The sequence below is a fragment of the Eublepharis macularius genome, chromosome 5, assembly GCF_028583425.1.
Source record: "Eublepharis macularius isolate TG4126 chromosome 5, MPM_Emac_v1.0, whole genome shotgun sequence".
NCBI classification, from domain to species: Eukaryota; Metazoa; Chordata; class Lepidosauria; order Squamata; family Eublepharidae; genus Eublepharis; species Eublepharis macularius.
Genome location: NC_072794.1, coordinates 144,385,804 through 144,401,382, shown reverse-complemented (window position 1 = coordinate 144,401,382; position 15,579 = coordinate 144,385,804). Strand labels below are relative to the sequence as shown.

Below are 15,579 nucleotides of genomic sequence, written 5' to 3'. Positions count from 1 at the left end.
TATGTAAGGAATTAATAAAATAGGCCTCTGTAGACAAGCAGGTGCCCATCTGTCCTAGAGACAAGTAGGAAGTCAGTGTGGGTTGAAGGCCCAGAAGCACATGGAGAGATCAAGTGCACTGTGCTGGATCCTCATGCAGACAAGACTCAAATTAGGCTTGGTTTTGGTCCCATTTGGCAGCTGCCCCTGCAAACATCTGAATGATCTTTGAAAAGATTGATGAGAATGTCACCATGTCCACCTTGGTCTGGCTTTAAAGGAAGCAGCTTTCACTAGCCCTTAATACAGAGATGATTTACTGGGGATGAAATACGTTGATGGCTAGCTTTTGAGTTGGAGAGAAATGGGCTATCATGAGATGAATTCAGCTGTTTTCAGACAATCTGATCCTGCATTGTGGGACCCTACCAATTGCAAATAGAACTCCCCAATATGTGCAGTTGTTTTGTAGTCTGAACAGGGGCAAAGAGTCTGTTTTCAACTTCAGTATTGTTGGAATATGCAATGTCTGGTGTTCAAGAAGCTCCTACAGGGGACAGCTAGTTAGATGGGAATGTGGATCTTTACTAGAGATGGGCACATACCAGAAAAAAACCGAACCATGTGGTTCGTGGTTCATCACATTTCACAAACCATGAACCTCGAACTTTCACGAACCTGCCCCAGGTTTGCGAACCAGTTCGTTTGGTTCGGGAAAATGTCACATCTAGATCAGCAAATCGTCACTTCTGGGTCAGCAGAAAGTCGCTTCCGGGCAAGCAAAAGGCCACTTACAGGTCAGCATAAGGTCTGCAGGAAGTCCATCCCCTGTTGCTTAGGAAACTGATTGATCGGCGCCAGGCTGATTGATCGCCACGAACCACCTTGGTTTGTCACGAACTTTGGTTCATATTTCAGTTTGTGCCCATCTCTAATCTCTACCTTCTTTTCTCTGCTAAGTATCATTTCCTCACATGGCCCCAGAATGCTAGGCTGTTTCTGTCTTCTTGGAATTTCTTAAAAATAGGAACTTGGTGTAGTATGTACAGAGGCTGCACATGCATACTATATATATGCCAGCCACACATGATGGGAGGATCACAGGTAGAGTGTGCTCCCAATGCGTGTGGTTGGCTGGCTCTTAGTATACACAAGCATTATAGCTGAAAATGGCTTGGAAAAAAATGTTGGAAGGGAAAGGTTTGGCAGGTTTTTCAAACCTTTCTCTCCTACCAGAGCAATGGTGAGGAAAACAGCAGGATTTGAGTCCAGTGGCACATTAGACATAATTGAGATATTCAGGGTGTAAGCTTTTGAGAGGCAGAGCTCCCTTCTTCAGACATGAGTAGGAATGGAGATCCCTGAGCCTGAGCTAATTTCTGCTCTCATCTAGCTGCATTGTATCATTATACCTTTACATCCTGATATCTTCCTCAGCTACATTCCTCCTGTCTAATCAAGCTGCATTGTACCTTTGCATCCTAATGCCCTCCCTTGTAACTCCCCCACCCACCTTTTGGCTGGGATATAAAGGCTCAGGGATCTCCATTCCTACTCGTGTCTGAAGAAAGGAGCTCTGACTCTCAAAAGCTTACACCCTGAATATCTTGTTGGTCTCTAAGGTGTTACTGGACTCAAATCCTGCTATTCTACTGCAGACCAACACAGCGACCTACTTAAAACTATGGTGAAAGTGCTGAAGTTGTCCCTTTGGCACACCTCCTAAAGCAGGGGTCCTCAATGTTTTAAAGCCTTTGGGCACCTTTGGAATTGTGATACAGGGGGGTGGGCATGACCACAAAATGGCTGTCACAGGAAGTGGAGCTACAAACACAGAGGAAGCCCAAGTATTGGGAAGAAGGACAATTTCTTTTTAAAAATACCGGGAAAGAGGGGAGGGTAAAACAACACTTTGGTGGCAGCTGCCGCTGAAACAATGTCATTTTGATCTGCATAGACAGACAGATTTTCAGGGGCAAATCAGAAGCTGTACCGGGCTAGAACCCCACCTGCTCCCACCCACTTTCTAAAAATACTTGGTGGGCACCAAAAAAGGCGTCTGGAGACCAGGCACCATGTTGGGACTCCTGTCTTAAAGGCTTCTTTACTGAATCTGGCAATGCTCAATACGAACATATTCTATTCAGGAGACTCCTGTTAGATCTGCTGCACTTCAGAAGAATATTTCACATTGTGGGCCATGTCTTTCCCATCTGTTTTACATAGTTCAACAAAAGGAGGTCTCCCAGACTCTTGTTTAAATGTCTGTCATGAGCAAAGCTTGCCAAGTTTAACTGAGTCTGAAGACTTGGAGAGGGGGGGGCAGTGGGGGGATAAGATGGTGCTCCCAGACTAAAGGCAGAAGAGCAACTGAATATTGACAGAAGGAGGGCAATGCTTTTAACAAGTTAGGTTAGAAAGTTATCTAAACATCAGAGAGAGGCAAGTTGGGCGAAAACAGAGCGTGAATTCAAGGAGTCCATAAAGTCTAATGCCAAATGAAATTTGGAAAAGGATTAAGGAATCTCTGTTCTGCATGAATTAATGTCAGACTGAATTCTTTAGATTAGTACTTATTTGAAAGAAAAGAAAAGCAGACAGATTTCCAAACAGTTTTACCATCAGCGCTGAAAATTTATTCAGGATGTGAGAAAGCAAAGAGCCAGAAAATTTAAAATGATGGCCACCCCAAATGATACCCAAACTTCGGATGTTGCCTGCTCAAAGACTGCTGTTCTCACATCCCCCCCCCCGCCCCCTCCAATAATCTCATAGTAAATTTGCACTACCAAACTGCTGTTTTGGGAATGTCAGTTGAATAGATAGATGGAGCATTTGGGAGGAAATACAGGTCTTGCAATGCAAATCACATTTCCTGCTCAACACACTTCTACCAAGATTGTGATACAGCAGCTGCTGCGGTGTAGTGGTTAGAGTGTTTCACTAGTATCCAGGAGACCCAGGTTTGAATTCCTATTTTGCCATGGAAGGCCACTATGTGACCTCAGACCTGCTTTCACAAATGTGGGATAGTGCACTTTCAATGCACTTTAGCAATTGTTTGCAAGTGGATTTTCCTGTTTCACACAGGACAATCCGATTGCAAACGATTGCTAAAATGCATTGAAAGTGCATTATCCAATGTGTGAAAGCAGCTCTTACAGCCTAACCCATATCACTGAATGGTTGTTATGAGGGTAAAATGGAAGAGCAAAGAATCGTGTAAGATGCTTTGGGTCTTCACTGGTGGAAAAGGCAGGGTATAAATTAAGTAAATGAATCAGAGGAATAAGTAACTGTTATCTATATTAGGCTGTTTCCACACATCCTTATAGGGACAGCCCGTGGTTCCAGAAAAGGCACTGAAAAAGCAGAAACCAAACAGCCTGCAACCATTTTGAAAACGGAGACGTGTGGAGTGAAGGGGAAAAGCCGCCAGGATTCCATGAGTGGGCCATCCCTATAATGATGTGTGGAAACAGCCTTATTTGCACGTGTGCATTTTTGCACAGCTTTATGGGAATTGTAGTTCCTGCCTCACTTCAGTTAATTACCTGACCCAAGCATCTGTGACCCCAGGTGGCATTGATCTCACCTATTGCACACAGACATGGGCATGGACCAGAAAAAAACCACGGACCATTGGTCTGTGGTCCATCGCGTTTCATGGACCATGAACTTTTCACGGCCCCACCCCTGATCGCGGACTGGTTTGTCAGCTGTGGTCTATCCCTTCTGGAGGCCCAAGGACCACCCCCTTTGCACTCAGAGATGCCAAACTCACAGCGAGTCTTCAGCAGGCTCTCCTCTAGCCACTCTCCAAGTTTGGCCAAGATTGCATTTCGGTCCGAGTTACAGACACCCAAAGCAGCCACCCCCCAGGAAACTTCCAGTAGATAGAATAGGAGCCGCAAACACCAATTGACTTGCAGTGGCTTGCAGCAATTGGCAGAGCCCTAGGCTAGCCCACCACCCCACAATCAAATAAGAATTGAAAGGAAAAAATGAAACAGAAGAGTGAGCCCTCAAGGAGCCCAATAAGCTTGCACCCAGAGCCTTATTGCAGCTCTGACATTGGGTTAGGGCAGCGGCCTAGGCTAGCCCACCACCCCACAAGCAAATAAGAATTGAAATTAAAAAATATTAAACAGAAGAGTTAGCCCTCAGCCGAAGAAACACAATAAGCTTGCTCCCAAAGACTTGCTGCAGGACAGGCCCCAAGCCTCCCTCTTGTGCAATCCAAAAAAAATCCCGCAACAAATAGTTCCTCCCTCAGTAACCAGCTGGAAAGTGAGACCACTGCTCAGCACTGGCTGTTATATATTCGGCTTGCTCTCATAGAGAATAATGGGAGCTCTCTGTTTGGCAGCCACAGCTGCCTATCAAGGTTTTCAGGGCTCAGATTAGTGTGCTCCAAAGGTAGCAGAAGGTCTGCAGGTGACTCCCTTACGTTTCCTAGGGAATTGATTGCTCAGCACTGGGATGTCTGGTTTCACGGACCAATGGACCAGCGGACCGGCCCAAAAGTCGTTGTTTCCATGAAAAACGCACGTCCCACGACCCTCCTGTTCACGAACACCGAACTGGTGCAGTCCGTGTCAAATTTTGGTCTATTTTTCGGTCCATGCCCACCTCGAATTGCACAGATGCAACAGTCCCCACAAGGCAAGGCTACCACTGCAAGGAAACAAAACTCCACTATCAACTGCAAAGCTGTTCAATAGACATTCAAGGTGGTCAATTTACAGGCAAGCAGATCTGTCATTCAGCTCACAGGTGATCATGGCTGCCAAACAAAGCATGTTCAACTACTGAATGTTGTTCACCGCAAAATTCACAGTATCTCTAGTTCCTTTCACCATCTTTACTAAATCACTGTACTATAATAGAAGGATGAATGTTTGTTATACTAGGAATTGCTGAGTGGCTATTATGGAGCTCCCAAACTGTATGGTCTTGTAAGCTCTTGTTTCCTCTTGGTTCAGGGCAGTGCCATCCATGTCACTATGGGTTTGGGCATTGTTCTCATCACTCCTGCCAAGTCAGCATTGTAGGTGTTTCCAAGCTGACCAAGGAATGGGAAATAAAATTCACTTTTAATACTGTGAGGCAGCGGGCTGGCACTAGCAGTGCTAAAGGGAAACCATCCAATAACCCATGGCTGGTGGGTCATTGAGAAAAGGGGTTGCATGCTTGCCTCCTCAGAGACGAGGCCACCAGAAGGCATACCAAGTTCACCCTCCATCCCACTAGAGGTCTCAGAGGAGGAGGAGAGGGGATTGGATCTTCATCCTGGTTCACTTCCTACTGTTGAGACCCTTCATTCACCCTCCTCTTTCTCAGCCAGCTCCTTAGAGAAAGGAGCTGCCACAGCTGTGTTCTCCTTTGCTCTCAGCTGGAGGGGTAGAATTGCTCCTCAAAGACCCTGCAAGTTCCTTCCCCTTCCTCTGATCAAGGGGAACCAGCCAGTCCTGGGTGTTGCCTCCCATCCTTGGAACAGGTCTGCCCCCCTCCTTGTGTCCGACTTTGCTCTTGCCTCCTTGCTGACCTGACCCCATCAGGTCACTGTTGGGCCACAAAACAACCCACCTCTGCCACCCTGAGGAGGCCCAGCCCTCCTGCCCTATCTTTATGATGGTTGCAGGACTGGTATCAGAGCCCCATCTGGCTTCAACTTTAGACAGTACTGTACCTCCCTATCTGACTAGTACATCTTTATCCCACATTTCCTTATCACAAGGATCTCAGGGTGGCCCACCTGCTTTCCCCCTTGTCAGTTTAACTGTAACAACCCTGTGAGGTAGGTTGGGCTAAGGAAGAGCTCAAGTCCACCCCATGAGCTTCAGAGCAGGACAGGGATTTGAATTCCTCTGAGTCTAACATTGTAACCACTAGACTGCATCAGCTGTCTGCATGCCTAAAAATCCTTGAACTTACATTCTGGCCACTTCTTAGGGCCCAACTAAAAGATAATGCGTCCTCAAGTCTGCCACAGGACATGGCACTATTTTAGATTTTAACTTTTCAAAATGCCAGAGGGGAGGGATTCTGCTGAGGACCTTGGTGTAGGGGGGATGAGATGTTCTTCTCACCCCCACACCAGCCAAAAATTGCACACAGGGGGAGACAGGAGGCCTTCATCTCTCTGTGCCACAGTCCCCAGCTGCATCAGCTCCCCCATGGCATTTTGAAAAGTTAAAAACAAAGCATCTGCATGGTGGGGAGGCAGTATCACTTGTGTATGTAAAGTGCCGTCAGGTCAAAACTGACTTGTGGCAACCCCTGTTGGGGCTTTCAAAGCAAGTGAGAAGCAGAGCTGGTTTGCCATCACCTTCCTCTGCAGAGTCTTTCTTGGTGGTCTCCCATCCAAATACTGATCCTGCTTAGCAGCTGGGATCTGACAAGTTCGGGCTATACCATGCTGCCTTCCCTCTCCACAATATCATCTAGTTTGGCTCAAAGGTAGAGCAATGCACACAATTGCCGTAATACTTGCAGGTTCTGTTTTGGTTCTGGGATTTTTAAACATCCTGAGCTGAGCAGATCCTGTGATAAATGTACGGAGGACAATTTCTTTCCTGGAGATGCTGATTGGTTGGGTTGTTGAGGGTTTCCAAGACTGTCGTAGGATTTGTAAAGTATTCAGATGCTTAGACAGCCATGGAAAGATGGACAAAGAGAACATTTCTCTGCAATTTGTGCTCCCTCACACCCACAGTGGTTCTCATCAGCAGTCGTAAACTTCAGGGGAAAAGGTCAAATGGGAAAGCTTCTTCTCCCAGCAACACAAGGGGACAGGGATTAGGCATGTCCTTCTTGCTTGCTCAAGATGAGTACTGAGCAAATGTTGTTAATCTTGCAGGGATTGTCAGGACGATGGTATAGTGCCTGTTGTAGGCTAATCTACAGATACATACACACATTGCACAGGAAGGATGGATGCTTTACAATCTTCTGTAATGCAGAGAATGTCAAAACAAATGGTGACACCCCCCCCCCCTGCCCATTGGGCAGTGTGCCCTGAAAACAAAGTGTGACGCAATTGTACTTATGGCTGCACATGTTCTTCAGTGGAACCAGAATCTGTGCGTCATGTGCATATCTTAGAAGCATAAATGCCCTTATTGGTGCAGTGATCGTGTGTGCATGGTGTCAGTATTTCTGTAATTGCTGTAATTTTAAGGCACTGACTTTGAGGGCTGATGTTCCGCCACATTAATTCTTGTTGAGGCTCTGGAGCTGATTTGAGTACATAGAAGTATTTTGGTGCTGTGTTAATGATTGTGTCATGTTTTACTTTGAAAATGGCTTCAGGGAGGTCTCTAGAGGGGCAGCATATATATTCTCTAAATAAATAAAGGTGCACATGGAAGAGTCCTCTGACTGAACTGCGCCGTGTCAGAATCCACAAGGAGGACTGTGTTTCAATTCATTTTTGTGTCCAGTGATATAGTCATAAAATGAGTTAAACTCGGTTACCCTTTGATATTAATGGACTTAGAAAGGTATATCACTGCTTACAATTGTACTATAAGCATCTCTGTATGAGAATTTTTGTCATGGTGTTACTTTCAAACAAGAGTGCTTTTGGGGCTGCTGCAGAGCATGGGAGTGCTCCCACGCTCCGCAGTGACCCCGATCTGGGCCAGAACAGGCCCGATCCAGGCGGCGGCTGCGCACAGGAGCACGCAGCACCACAGGGGAACACGCAGGGAAGGTGCACGCCCCCTGCTGGCCAGGTAAGTGGGAGGCAGAGTGTGTGGGGCAGGGGATCCCCCACCCCCACTGGGGGTCTGGCATCCCTAGTGCTTTCCGATATTATACAATCCCAGGAGAATACTGTACTATGTACACATTTCTTTACGCACTGAAAACTAGTGTAGATATTACAACTGCTTTCACAAGATGCATGAAAAAATATTTTCATCCCTTTTAGATCAGACTGAATCCCTGTTTTATATGATTTTATTTCAAGATTCCCTTTACCTTACTGTCCTGGGCCTTGCCAAACTCCCAGGAATAACTCATCTGACTTTGGCAGCTTTTTGTTTTATAAGTCATCTATTCATTAAGCAGATCAATAATCACTTTCCTGTCTGAAGAATAAGGTACCTGGGAGAATAAGGTTGGGAGATGGACATGTTGCAGCAGAAAATTTCCACAGAACTAGAAGGATGGAGAGGGAAATGTCAGGCCTTGAGGCTACCTCACATTCTCCTTCCTGGAGTGCCATTGACATACACTACTTAGCACAGCTAATGTCAACAGGAGACCTGAGGGAATAAGACAAAACCAAACACATTGGCACTCCTCAGAACAAGAGTCATAAAACCTGCACACACCCGGACAAGTGGCGCAACAGCCTTTTTATGCTGTTCAAATCAATAGCCGACCTTGCTGAGAGTGTTTGCTAACACAGAAACAACATACACCACAGGTTGGTTCATCAGGTTTATGACTCAAAGCCCGGAGGTTCTAATGGAGAGAGATGGCAGGGGGCTAGTTACCTTCCTCCCAAGCCTTGCTCACTAACCAGGCATTAATCTCTGTGCAAAGTCGTTTAAAAACATTACTTCTACAACATTGGATTTGTAAGCGCCAATAGCCTCTTACCTACTGCGCTGTGAGTGAGAGGCAAAATTTGAAAAAAATAGGGCCTGGTTAGGCGGAAGGATGAGGTCCTCAGAGGTTCTCTGCAAACCTTCCTCATCCATCCACAAATTGTTTTCCTATTTCAGGTCAAGGAAGAGCAAAATGGCAGCAACGTCATCTAGGATTGCCAGCTCTGGGTGGGAAATTCCTGGAACTTTGGGGGTGTAGACTGGGGAGGACAGGGTGTGGGGAGATGAAGGACCTCAATGGGCTATAATGCTATAGAGTTCACATTCCAAAGAAGTCATTTTCTCCAGGGAAACTGATCTCTTTCCTCTGAAGATCAGCTGCCGTCCCCAGAGACCGCCACATCATATTCTGCAGGGATGCACATTCCTTTCCAAAAAATGAAAACATAAACAAAGTGGCATTGAATTTCTTATGGTAGTGAAAATAGAGTACAACATTGCTCCTCCATCCGTCTCCTCTGTCTTCCTCCACCTACCACCCTTACAGTGCATTCCTGAACAGAGTTACAGCACTCTGAATCCATTGAAGTCAATGGGCTTGTAACTCTGTTTAGGATGGCACTGTGTATTGAAATGTTAATAATCCGTTTCTTGTTTTATATAAGCTCAAGGATGTTGGAATCAGGAGCAGCTCCAGCCCAGGTTTTTCTCACCGCTGGGTAACCTGGTGAGGGGAGTGCTATGAAGGATTCTGTTAAGCCCTGTTTCTGCAGAATAAAGTTAGCCTCTGTGGATTGGAAGCAACTCTTTGCATATTCCTGAATGACTGCAGAACTTTATATGTATTTGCTGGTAGTGACTGCTGCTGCTTCCTCCAGTGCTGCTGGTGACTCGGAAGGCAAGTTCCTGGTCCCAGGGCAGGTGAGAAGAAACAGTGCACTCCTAAACAGAGTTACACCCTCTAAGCCCATTGGCATACAAACAGACACAAGACTGGGCAGGTATATGAAACAGAGGCCTCGCTTCAATTGGCCGATAATTTTCAGTTCCTCAAACAAATCAATAGACTCCAGCAAATAGAAAACACAAGCCGCTCTGGCAGTTAGTATAGACAGCAGCGCAAACTGCTGAGATTCACAATAAAACTGCAGACAACATGCCAGGAAACAAAGGAGTCTCCAGGGTGAAAGGAGGAAAGCCCCTTTTGCAGTGGGGACGTAACTCTTCATTTTCCCTGAAGTCAAGCTGAGAGGCATGGAATCGGCTTGTATGTGGCCGTTTGCACCTCTCACGTTTGGTTGGCATGGTGCCAGGTTTTTTTTAGTCCACATCATGCCAAAAGGAGTCAGGAGGAGCATGAATGCCTGTTGTTGTCACTGATGCCATCATGCCAGCCCTTTCTTACTTTTTTTGTGTGTGTGCATGTGCTGGATCAACCTATTTCCTGGATTTCAGCCTCTCCGCCCTTCTGTTAGTTGATCCTGATTTGCTGATTTGCCAGTGCTCCTCTTTTTCCTTTTAAGGAACTCCATGTGATTGGCTGCAAGAATCGCCTACTGGCCAGCCAAACAGTGGAAACAATAAGAGGAAATGGAGGAAGCAATTCGAGCATGCGCTTGAATCACTCATGGAAACAAGGAAATGTTCTTTCCCAGAAACAAAGAGAAATAATATTTTTTAAAAGGAATTTTATTTGAAATGATCATCTCATTGGAGCATTAATGCATTGCTGGTAAAGCTCCGTTCCTGCCTCCTTCTCTGTTGCCCCCAAACATCTGTTTCTCCACTATGGGATAAAAAGAGAATCTAAGATCTGATATTAAAATTTTTATTTCTGATACTTAATTTCTGATACTTAATTTTTATTTCTGATACTTCTGATATTTAGCCCCCTATAAAATATTCCCACTCATGCCAAAGGAAAAAGAATAGCAAGGGAACTCCCCTCTGCTTGTTTTCAAACCATCAATTCTTTAAGCCTGCGCTGGACTTAATTTTTTTTAAAAAAAAAAAAGAGGTAAGAGGGGAGGGGGAGGGGGTGGGAAGGAGGGGGTGGCTGGATAGACCAGAAAGCCAATCACAATGCAGTGGGCTGGCAGGGGGTGGGGGGGAGAGTGGAACACCAAAAAACGGAATAAAGAATATGCATGCAAAGCAAATTTTTAAAGAAAAAATTGGGGTATAAGTGTTCCCAGGAAAGCCATGGAAAAGCCACATAGTGGCTGGAGTGACTACTCATGGCAGCAAATTGGGTGCAAATGGTCATGAAAAAAACCCTGCAGTATGGGAACTGAACCGGCAAAACTGGCCAGTGCAGAAGGGGTAGAATAGACTGCAGTGGAGGATGCACTATTTGTTCTGATACACGTATGGAATTCAGTGATCAATAAGCTACTCTTGCAGTTACAGAGCCCGTGCAAATCTTTGGGCAGTATTACTAATTACTTGTTCTTTACGATGTGCCTGAAATACCATTTACTGACACTTTAATTTAATATTGTTGTTCTTTTACTGATTATATTGGTGTGTATCTCATGTCGAAGAACTTCAATAAGCAACCCACTGAGCTTCCCCCCCCAGTATTGTTCCTGGGGGTTAGCAGGCCCTCAAGAACAACATAGGGGTAAGGGGGGGGGATTCTGTTTCTGTAAGCATTCTAAAATGCTGTCTTTCACAAACTTCCACATGCTGGCTGAAGTGGTACCATCTGCTTGAATCACTGCAGCATTCCACCACTTCATTACTCTCCTGAGTGTATGAATTGTTCTCCCTACAGCGTGCCTCTTCGCCAGACACTGGCTTGCCTCCCTGCACCAGCTGTAGCTTGCCAGTTCCAGCTGGTCCCCCACTCATTCCTGATGTATCTCCACCAGCTTATATTGTCGAAGGCTTTCACGGCCGGAGAACGATGGTGGTTGTGGATTTTCTGGGCTGTATAGCCGTGGCCTTGGCATTGTAGTTCCTGACGTTTCGCCAGCAGCTGTGGCTGGCATCTTCAGAGGTGTAGCACCGAAAGACAGAGATCTCTCTCTCTCTTTCTCAGCCCAGAAAATCCACAACAACCGTCTCCACCAGCTTGTTTCTCCCTCCCCCTTCCATCTTTGGCTTGCCAGCATCAGTACACTTTTCCTCATCTTATCTCCTCCTGGATTCAGTTCTGGCTCCTCTTGTCACTTCTTTGGTCACTGCATTTTCACACAGCATTTAGGATTACCATGGAAAGCCAAAATACCAGCTGCATTCTGGTGGTTGGTCAGTTAGTTAATTAGTTAATTTTAATGAACAGTCATTGTTATCAGCTGGGGAGGTGTTAACTTCCAAATCAGTTTTTTAAAAAAGATTTATCTTCTAGGGAGGAGTGCTTCCCAGGTTTGCAGAACCTTAAATCATAGATTTAGGTGGGTAGTCATGTTGATCTGTAGTAGAACAGCGGGATATGAGTCCAGTGCTGCTTAGAAACCAACAAGTTTTTTAGGATGTAAGCTTTTGAGAGTCAGAGCTCCTTTCTTCAGATACAGCTGAAATCATAGCTGAAAGTGGCCCCATTGTGGCTATTAGATATAGGGATACAACCTGCAGGAAAAGAAATGCCTGACTAATTTACATTAAAATATGAAATTTAGTTCCCATCCAAATGCTCCTTAGATTTCCTAACATGTATGGCCCTTTTACAGTCCTCCTTGTGTCCTATAAAACACCAAGACCATCTCAACTGACACCATTCTGTTCCCTCACAGAAAGTGGATTGCAAACATTCTGATAGTTTGTTCCTTGACAACCTAGAATATTTGTGGCAGTTTGTGCCATCACACCTACTCAGCCAACTGCCGTCAGAGGCTTCACTGCAACAAGCACAGTACAAACATGGATTCTCTATTGTTTTATTTTAATACTGATAAGTAAGGCTTGGGACTGCTTCTTATAATAACAATAACCTTGTGCTTATATACCGCTCTTCAGGACAGATTAGTGCCACGCTTAGAGTGGTTAACAAATCAGTGTTATTATTATCTTCACAACAGATGCTCTGTGAGGTAGGTGGGGCTGAGAGAGCTCTGAGAGAGCTGTGATCCATCTGGCTTCAAGTGGAGGAGTGGCTAATCAAACCCAGTTCTCCAGATTAGAATCCTGCTGCTCTTAACCACTCTTACAATACTTTTGTTACTCAGTCATAGATATCCAAATTCAGTGCCTCATTTATTTAATTTAATTTATTATATTTATATTCCACCCTCCCCGCTTTCGCAGGTTCAGGGCGGATAACAAATACAAACACCATTAAAAACATTTAAAAACATTAAATAATACATTTAAAAACATTTTAAAACATTAAATATTACAGTTCATGCTGCATAGTGGTTCATACATGCCTCTGTGTTCGCATAGGGGTGATGGTTTAACCCCCCCTTCACGGGGGGGGCACTGCCCGGCATCAGCCATATGCCTGGCGGAATAGCTCTTGTCTTACAGGCCCGGCGAAATGCAAGCAAATCTTACCGGGCCCTTGTCTCACAAGACAGAGCATTCCACCAGGTTGGGGCCAGGACCGAAAAGGCCCTGGCCCTGGTCGATGCCAGGCGGGCCTCCCTAGGGCCAGGGACACTTTAAAGATGTTTTCCACCAGAGCGGAGAGTCCTCTGGGGCTCATATGGTGAGAGGCGGTCCCTCAGATACGTCGGTCCCAGTCCGCATAGGGCTTTGTAGGTTAACACCAAAACCTTGAACCTGATTTGGCACTCCACTGGCAGCCAATGCAGCTGGCGTAGCACCGGTGTAATATGCTCCCACACCGGTGCTCCAGCAATGACCTGCGCTGCTGCATTCTGTACCAGCTGTAACCCCCGGATCAGGCCCATGGGAAGCCCAGCGTAGAGCGCGTTACAGTAATCAAACTTAGAGGTGACCATTGCTTGGACCACTGTAGTCAAGTCACGGGGAGACAAATAAGGGGCAAGCTGCCTGGCCTGCCGAAGATAATAAAAGGAAGACCTTTTATGAAGGGTACATATGTTAAAACTTTACACATTTTCCATAAAGATCCATGAAAGCCAGCAAGAAAGCACACGGGCCCTATTTGTCTGTATTTTTATAAGAAATGCAACAGTTTCCATATGTTTGCATCCTGCACAGATGACATGCCAAATATGTACAAAATATGATAAGAAGAGAGCCCAGTGCTACATCCTGAAATAACCTTTCTGCAAGAAGGTAGGCTACCTGAGTGCAGTGTCTTGCCACTAGGGGGCAATGAAAAATCTTCAAGAGGAAGAGGGAACGCCAATGGCAGCCGCTTTTCAGTGGCATTTTATGTTACATGTGTTACTGAAAACAGGTGCGTATGTTACTCTGTGTATTTGGAATGTACCACACCTATTAACAGTCATCATGAACTTAGTCTCTGTAGCTCAGACTGGATTAAGTGCATGCATAAAGTTTAAAATTCCTGTCTCGTTGCTTTCCAGACCATATACTAGAATGCACACCCTACCCACTCCAAAATTGCTAGTACTCCAGCAGGGGTCACTCACTGCTTTCTGCATTCTAAAGGGCAAACTAAGGAATCACATGTAGAAAACTGGGACAGGGACAGACTTAAAACAAGCTAAGCTGAACAGCACCAGTGGTTCCAGGCACCATTGCAATCGTTGGCTCAGCCCTGAGCCCCAGCAATGACAATAGGCAAAGACACCCACCATCACCAATACCGTTGGCTAGGTCCAAGCAAAGCAGACACTGGTTTCAACTTTCTTTCCTCCTGGCTGCTAACAGTCCTACAGGCAATCAGCCATTGGGAATTTCCCCAGTAAATTAAAGGGCCAAATAATCCATGTTTATTTCTATCTGCAGTGGTGGAGTGCATGCAGGCACTACAAACAAGTGCCTGGTTCAGGTAGCATATCTCCAGATCATGCCAGCAACAGATTTTCAGTAAGAGATAACAATGTTCATTTCTGCTGTCAGTATTGCTCTACATCATCAAAAATGGGAAGTGTCCATGCCTTTGTCAAAAGTCAAAACTTTTCCCATTGTCACAAAACATTCTGGGATGCGGAAACCAATAATATACAGTGGAGTTGTAATGGGCCTTAGGCATCTCTGAGCAAGTGGAGGTTTCTGTGTATATGGAAAGTGTTCTCCAATCACAGCCAAGTCAGGGCAACCCCAAAGGGTTTTTTTGAAAACTAGAGAGAGACAGAGGTGGTTTGCCATTGCCTGCCACTGGGTAGCAACCTAGATTTGCTTGGTGATCTTCTATCCACGTCCTAACCAGGGCAAACCCTGCTTAGGTTCCAAGAGCTGACAAGATTGGGCTAGCCTGGACCAACTGGATTAGGTTCTACCTTCTATTAATAAAAACTTAGTTTTTGCTTTTTTTTGGTTTTAAACCAACTGAACTATCTTTCAGAGGAGTTAGCAGTGTTAGTCTGTAGTAGCAAAATCGAAAAAAGTCCAGTAGCACCTTTAAGACTAACCAACTTTACTGTAGCATAAGCTTTCGAGAACCACAGTTCTCTTCGTCAGATGCATGGAGGGTAAGAAGATAAATAGGTGGAGAGGGGAGGGGGGAGTAGATGTAATCAGTGGCTTCTGATAATGGGATCAGTAGGCTTCTGATAATGAAATCAGTTACTTCTGAGAGGCCTGGGTGCCTCTCTCTCAGAAGCCCTGGGTGGAAGACCTCTCCTTGCCTACAGGCAGCCCCCCAACCTTAAACGACTTCTCACTTACAACCATGAATCGGCTAGCAGAGTCACCTGCAACAGACCCAGATGCCAGCTCTGCCCTCATATCTACCCAGGAAATATAATTACAGGACCCAATGGTGTCAACTACACTATCTCTGGTTCTTACAGCTGCTCATCCTCCAATGTGATATATGCCCTCATGTGCCAACTATGTCCATCTGCTCTGTACATTGGACAAACCAGCCAACCTCTGAGCAAAAGAATAAATGGACACAAATCTGACATCAAAAATGGCAATATCTAGAAACCAGTAAGAGAACACTTCAATCTACCAGGACATTCCATCAAGGACT

At 45.4% G+C, this 15,579-nt stretch overlaps 1 protein-coding gene and 1 long non-coding RNA gene across 2 annotated transcripts in view; one reads left to right on the top strand and one right to left on the bottom strand.

The window, feature by feature from the left end:
* Nucleotides 1-15,579, top strand: part of HNF4A (hepatocyte nuclear factor 4 alpha) — an 88,237-nt gene that overhangs the window by 3,253 nt on the left and 69,405 nt on the right. The window lies entirely within an intron of this gene.
* Nucleotides 1-15,579, bottom strand: part of LOC129330694 (uncharacterized) — a 35,671-nt gene that overhangs the window by 2,680 nt on the left and 17,412 nt on the right. The gene's annotated exons all lie outside the window — the stretch shown is intronic.